Source organism: Spermophilus citellus (assembly GCF_964194105.1).
Source record: "Spermophilus citellus genome assembly, chromosome: 14".
NCBI classification, from domain to species: domain Eukaryota; kingdom Metazoa; phylum Chordata; class Mammalia; order Rodentia; family Sciuridae; genus Spermophilus; species Spermophilus citellus.
Window position 1 is genome coordinate 45,652,140 of NC_138194.1, and position 6,666 is coordinate 45,658,805.

Consider the following 6,666-nt stretch of genomic DNA (forward strand, 5'->3'; position numbering starts at 1 on the left):
CTGTTAAGTGTGTTCTTCACAAACTTATTCATTTGCATTATTATTCCCTGGATTCCTTCCTGGTATCACTTACCTGCCTGAGTTATGTCTACGAGGCCTGTGATTTCAGTCACCATCTAAAACCAATAGTTCTGTCTACAGATGGAGAAACAGTATTGTGTGCATGTTACCCTATGAATCAGTTCATTCTTTTTCTTTCTTTCTTTTTTTTTTTTTTTAAGAGACTGAATGTGTTAGGTATAAAAATGTGTAAATAGAGCCTGGCATGTGATAGGTTTTATTTGGTACAATATTGGCTCCTGCTACATTTTCCTACCAGAAATGTTTTTTGGACTCCTTTCACCTTTTGCCAGTTCCCTCAAATTTAACTTGCCTGGTCCTCCTTAAATCAGCACCACACCTGAATTAATGACTTCTAGCTGCTTAGATGACAGTTCAAATGTTGAATGTTTTGAATGAATACATACCCTTGACACCAGCTGTCCCTAGGGATAAGCCTCCCGCTTTCTGTGCTTTTCCCTAGGTTTCTCCCCTCCCTATAGTCCATCCTTCCCTCACCTTTGAATAAATCATCCTTCAAGCCAAAAATTACCTGGCTGACAGGCATTCTCTAATTCCATAATCTTTTCTTGATGCCCTCTTTTCTGATATTGTAAGTATATCACAATTGTTTGTTTTCTAGCCTAACTTTGCCTACCAACCAGTGCACTGTCCAAGTCAGGCTCTGTGTCTCATTCATCTATGTAGTCTCAGCATCCAACAGCAAGTGGGTGGACAGTAAATGCTCTGGAATAAATGGATGAGTTTATGCTTTTGGAAATCACTCTGAAGTGGTCAGAAATTCCATTCACTTTGATTCAGATCATTAAAGTTGATTTAAACTTTGTGCCGTAATTTTTTTCTTACAATTGATTTAAAGTTTTTAAAGTCATAATTTCCAGAAATTATTGTTTAGCTGGAATCAGCATTTTCAACTGCTCAAGGTATACAGGCATCAACACATGAAATCACCTAGGTGACACAGAAATTCTCACATAATTCTATGATAATTTTAGGATTTACTTTAAATACTTTTTTGAGAATTAAAAATAATGAATATTTAAAAAGCAGTGGTCCTATTAGCAGAAAAGCAACTAATTTACAAATGCATCTTTAGGGTACCATTGTAAAATATTCAATCATCAGAAAAAGGATAATGATGGGCTGGGGTTGTGGCTCAGTGGAAGAGCACTTGCCTGGCATGTGTGAGGCCCTGGGTTCGATCCTCAGCACCACATATAAATAAATAAAGTAAAAAATCCATTGGCAACTAAAAAAAAATTTTAAAAAAGAAAGAAAAAGGATAATGCTTTCAAATCACTTTATAATAATAACACTTTTAGCAGTTTGAATGGGACCAATGTTAGAATCCCAAACTAGTTTTTTTCTGATGTCTTTTCATTTCTTTTAATATTCATTTTCTGTAAAATTTTCTAGCCCCTATTATTCATTTTTTTTAATTTAGCTTTCTTGCCACTGTGACCAAAAGACTTGACAAGAACAATTTTAGAGGAGGAAAAGTTGATTTGGGGTTCAGATTTCAGAGATCTCAGTGCATAATTGGCCAACTCCATTGCTCTGGGTGTGAGGTGAGGCAGAATACCACAGCAGAAAGAGGAAAACAGCTCAGGATATGACACCAATGAAGCAGAGATGGAGACTCCCCTCATCATGGACAAAATGTAATCCCCAAAGGCACACCCTCAGTGATATATTTCTTCCAGTCACACATTACCTGCCTACAGCTACAACCCAGTTAATCCATATCAGTGGATTAATGTACTGATTATATTAAAGCTCTTATAACACAATCATTTCACCTCTAAACTTGCTTACTTTATCTCACACATGAACTTTTGGGGGAACATCTCATGTCTAAACCATAATATTCTTCATATAAATTACTTTCCCTTATATGCTTATATCTAAATATTTTTTATCACCACACACTGTTTATCCCACTATACTCTAAAATCACAGAAGAGAACAATGACTTCCTCATTTTTGTTTCTCCAGGATCTAGCACAGTGGTTTATAAATACTTGTTGAGTAATGGAGTAGTGAATTTCCCAAACATTTACTAATATCTACTATGGGTCAATTACTATTCTTGGCATAGAAATACATAGCAGTGGAAAAGATCTGCAAAGTCTTTGTCATCATGGAACAGAAGTAGGACAGAAGAATTTTACCTTCATAATGGCTGCCAATCTTACTGGAGTGAGATGGTATCTTAGGGTGGTTTTGATTTGCATTTCTCTGACTGCTAGCGATGTTGAGCATTTTTTTATGTACTTGTTGATTGATTGTATGTCCTCCTCTGAGGAAAACAAAAAAAAGAATTTTACCTTCCGTAGAAATGTAGAAAGAATGTAGAATATTGAATGTAGAAATAAAATGTAGAAAGGAGACAAAAGGAAGGACAAGGAAACAATAACCTGAAAGTCTTTTGCTTTCCTCCACAAGACAGTTGTCTCATTCATTCCCAAATTTCAGGAAAAAACTACAAATCTTCGCTCACAATCTTAAAGTTATTGAAAATTCACCCACTTATGAAAACTACCCTGTGCACTATTAATTATCCTGCCGATACAGATATTTTTAGAACAGATTGGGCAAGGAGAAACATGAAACCAATAATATAGGATACTGTCCCAACATTATCTATTTATCACATAATGGAGAAGGCGTCAACTTCATAAAATTAACACTTCCAGGGCAGGGGTTGTAGCTCAGCGGTAGAGCACTCACCTAGCTCATGTGAGGCCCTGGGTTCGATCCTCAGCACCACTTAAAAATAAATAAATACAAACAAGGTGTTAAAAAATAATTTTAAAAAATTAACATTTCCAGGCCAGGCATAGCGGTGCATGCCTCTAATCTCAGCAGCTCAGGAGGCTGAGGCAGGAGGATCAAAGCCAGCCTCAGCAACACCAAGGTGGTAAGCAACAAAGTGAGACCCTGTCTCTAAATAAAATACAAAATAGGGCTGGTGATATGACTCAGTGGTTAAGTGCCCCTAAGTTCAGTTCCCAGTAAACCCCCCAAAAAATTAATACTTCCAAATACTTTACCTGTATCAAAATACTATTCTAGAAATCCCCAACATATTTATATATTCACTAAAAAAATTGGTTGCTGGGAACCAAGTATATTTTTTTCCATAATAATAATGTCAAGATATTTATTAGAGTATCAGCCACCTAAGCTATTGAACTAAAAAAGAGTAGAAATAAATTATGTTGCAAATGCAATCATTAAAAAATAAGAACATAAAACTGTATTTAATGAAGTATGCAGAGGTTCTTAAAAATAATAGGGACCCAATTATTGTTACATTGACTTTTATTTTTCCTCTGTAGCCATCATCTTGTCTCTTCATTTTTTTACACTTTCCACCATGCCATAAATTTGTTTTTTATCAATATTTTGTCTAGTAATTTCATTCTCACTTGTTTCTTAAATTTCAAATGGCATTGTTTAAGTTTCATTATTATTTAATTAAAATACAAGATAAATATTAGCAATCTGTACTTGCATCTTAATCTATATTTTATCATCTATAAATTGAGGTTGTTTATTGAATATATACTTACATTACATTTATCTATACAGCAAAGCATCATAGAAAGTATTCTTCTGTTCCATGAGTTATTTTTTCTTCTATCCTGGGTTCTTTTCCTTCAATCTTGAATTCTTTTTCTTCTATCCTATATACTGTCTTTTAAATGCAATATTGATATTGTTATTATTTTGAATGCATTTATTATTTTTGCTACAAAAATTGGCATAATTTTAATAAAATTCATTTTTGTTTTTCTCATATTTGATTTGGGAAACTCTGCCCAGATTTTGCATTAGCTAAGCATTTCTTAGTAGAGCTTATAGGGAAAATAAAATTTCATTTCATCCATACATAGCAAAGTCAAATTAAACCCCATCTCTCACCCTGTACAAAACTCAACTCAAAGTTGATCAAGGACCTAGGCATTAGACCAGAGACCCTGAGCCTACTAGAAGAAAAAGTAGGCCCAACTCTCCATCACATTGGCTTAGAAACCAAATTCCTCAACAAGACTCCTAAAGCACAAGAAGTAAAATAAATGGGATGGGGTTGTGGCTCAGTGGTTGAGTGCTTACCTAGCACATGTGAGATGTTCAATTCTGGGTTCAATTCTCAGCACCACATATAAATAAATAAACAAAATAAAGGAATGTGTCCATCAACAACTTAAAAAAAGTAAAATCAAGAATCAAATGGGCAGAGCAAGTTGCCTAATGCCTGAAATCCCAGCAGCTACGGATCTGAGACAGGAGGATCTAGAGTTCAAAACCAGCCTTAGCAAAAGTGAGGAACTAAGCAACTCAGTGAGACCCTGTCTATAAATAAAATACAAAAAAGGGCTGGGGATGTGGCTCAGCAGTCGAGTGCTCCTGAGTTCAATCCCCAGTATCTCCCCCACCAAAAAAAAAAAAAAAAAGATCAATAAATGGGATGTATCAAGCTAAAAAGTTCTTAACAGCAAAGGAAACAATTAAGAACATGAAGAGAGAGCCTATGGAGCTGGGGTTGTGGCTCAGCAGTAGAGCACTTGCCTGGCATGTGCGAGGCCCTGGGTTCAATTCTCAGCACTACATAAAAATAAATAAAATAAAAGTATTGGGTCCAACTACTTCTAAATAAATAGATATAGATATATAGATATATCTCCTATGGAATGGGAGAAAATTTTTGCCACCTGCACCTCATTATAGAGCATTAATCTCCTGGATATACAAAGAACTCAAAAAACTTAACAATAAAAAAACAAACAACCCAATCAATAAATGGACAAAGGAAGCCCAGGACCAGATGGATACACAGCTGAGTTCTACAAGATCTTCAAAGAAGAACTAATACCAATGCTCCTCAAATTATTTCATGAAACAGAAGAAGAGGCAGTACTTCCAAACTCAATCTATGAGACCAATATCACCCTGATTCAAAAACAAGACAAAGATACATCAAAGAAAGAAAACTTCAGACCAATATCTCTAATGAACATAGATATAAAAACTCTCAATAAAATTCTGGCAAATCAAATACAAAAACATATCAAAAAAATAGTGCACCACAATCAAGTGGGGTCATCCAAGGGACGAAAGGTAGGTTCAACATATGGACATCAATAAATGTAATTCATTACATCAATACACTTAAAGATAAGAATCATATGATCATCTAAAAAACACTCAACAAAATTGAGCACCCCTTCATGTTCAAAACACTAGAAAAACTGGGGATAACAGGCACATATCTCAACATTGTAAAAGTTATCTATGCTAAGCCCCAGGCCAACATCATTCTTTTTTTTTTTAACCATACGATTTATTTTTATTTTTATTTTTTTAGTCATACATGACAGCAGAATGTATTTTGACATATAATACACACATGGAATGTACATACATCAATCATATTGTCTATTCTATTCTTCTCCAACATCATTCTAAATGGAGAAAAATTGAAAGCATTCCCTCTAAAAACTGGAACAAGATGGGGATGCTCTCTTTCACCACTTTCTATTTAACATAGTTCTTGAAACACTGGCCAGAGCAATTAGACAGATGAAAGAAATTAAAAAGATATGGATAGGAAAAGAAGAACTCAAATTAGCACTATTTGCCAATGATATGATTCTATATCTAGAAGATCCAAAAATTCCACCAGAAAACTTCTAGAAGTAATAAATGAACTCAGCGAAGTATCCATCTGGTCAACACCCATAAATCAACACCCATAAACAAAGGCATTTCTGTACATCAGTGACAAATCCTCTGGAAGAGAAACTAGGAAAACTATCCTATTTACAATAGCCTCAAAAAAAATAAAGTTGGGAATCAACTTAATGAAAGAGGTGACAGACATCTACAATGAAAATTATAGAACACTAAGAAAGAAATCAAAGAATACCTTAGAAGATGGAAAGATCTCCCCTATTCTTAGGTAGGCAGAATTAATATTGTCAAAATGACCATACTACCAAAGCACTATACAGATTTAATGTAATTCCAGTCAAAATCCCAATGACATTTATCATAGAAATAGAAAAAGCAGTCATGAAATTCATCTTGAAAAATAAGAGACCCAGAATAGCTAAAGCAATCCTTAGCAAGAAGAGTGAAGCAGGTGGCATCATTATACCAGACCTTAGTACTACAGAACAAAAGTAACAAAAACAGCATGGTATTGGCACCAAAATAGACTTGTTGACCAATGGTACAGAATAGAGGACACAGAGGCAAACCCATGCAAATACAGTTATTTCTTTTTTTTTAAATCTTTTTTTTTAAAAGAGAGAGGGAGAGAGAGAGAGAGAGAGAGAGAGAGAATTTTTTAATATTTATTTTTTTTTTTTTTTAGTTTTCGGCGGACAGAACATCTTTGTTTGTATGTGGTGCTGAAGATCGAACCCGGGCCGCACGCATGCCAGGTGAGCGCGCTACTGCTTGAGCCACATCCCCAGCCCAGTTATTTCATATTAGACAAAGGCGCCTAAAACATATATTAAAGAACAGCCTCTTCAACAAGTAGTGCTGGGAAAACTGGAAAGCCATATGCAACAAAATGAAATTAAGCACCTATCA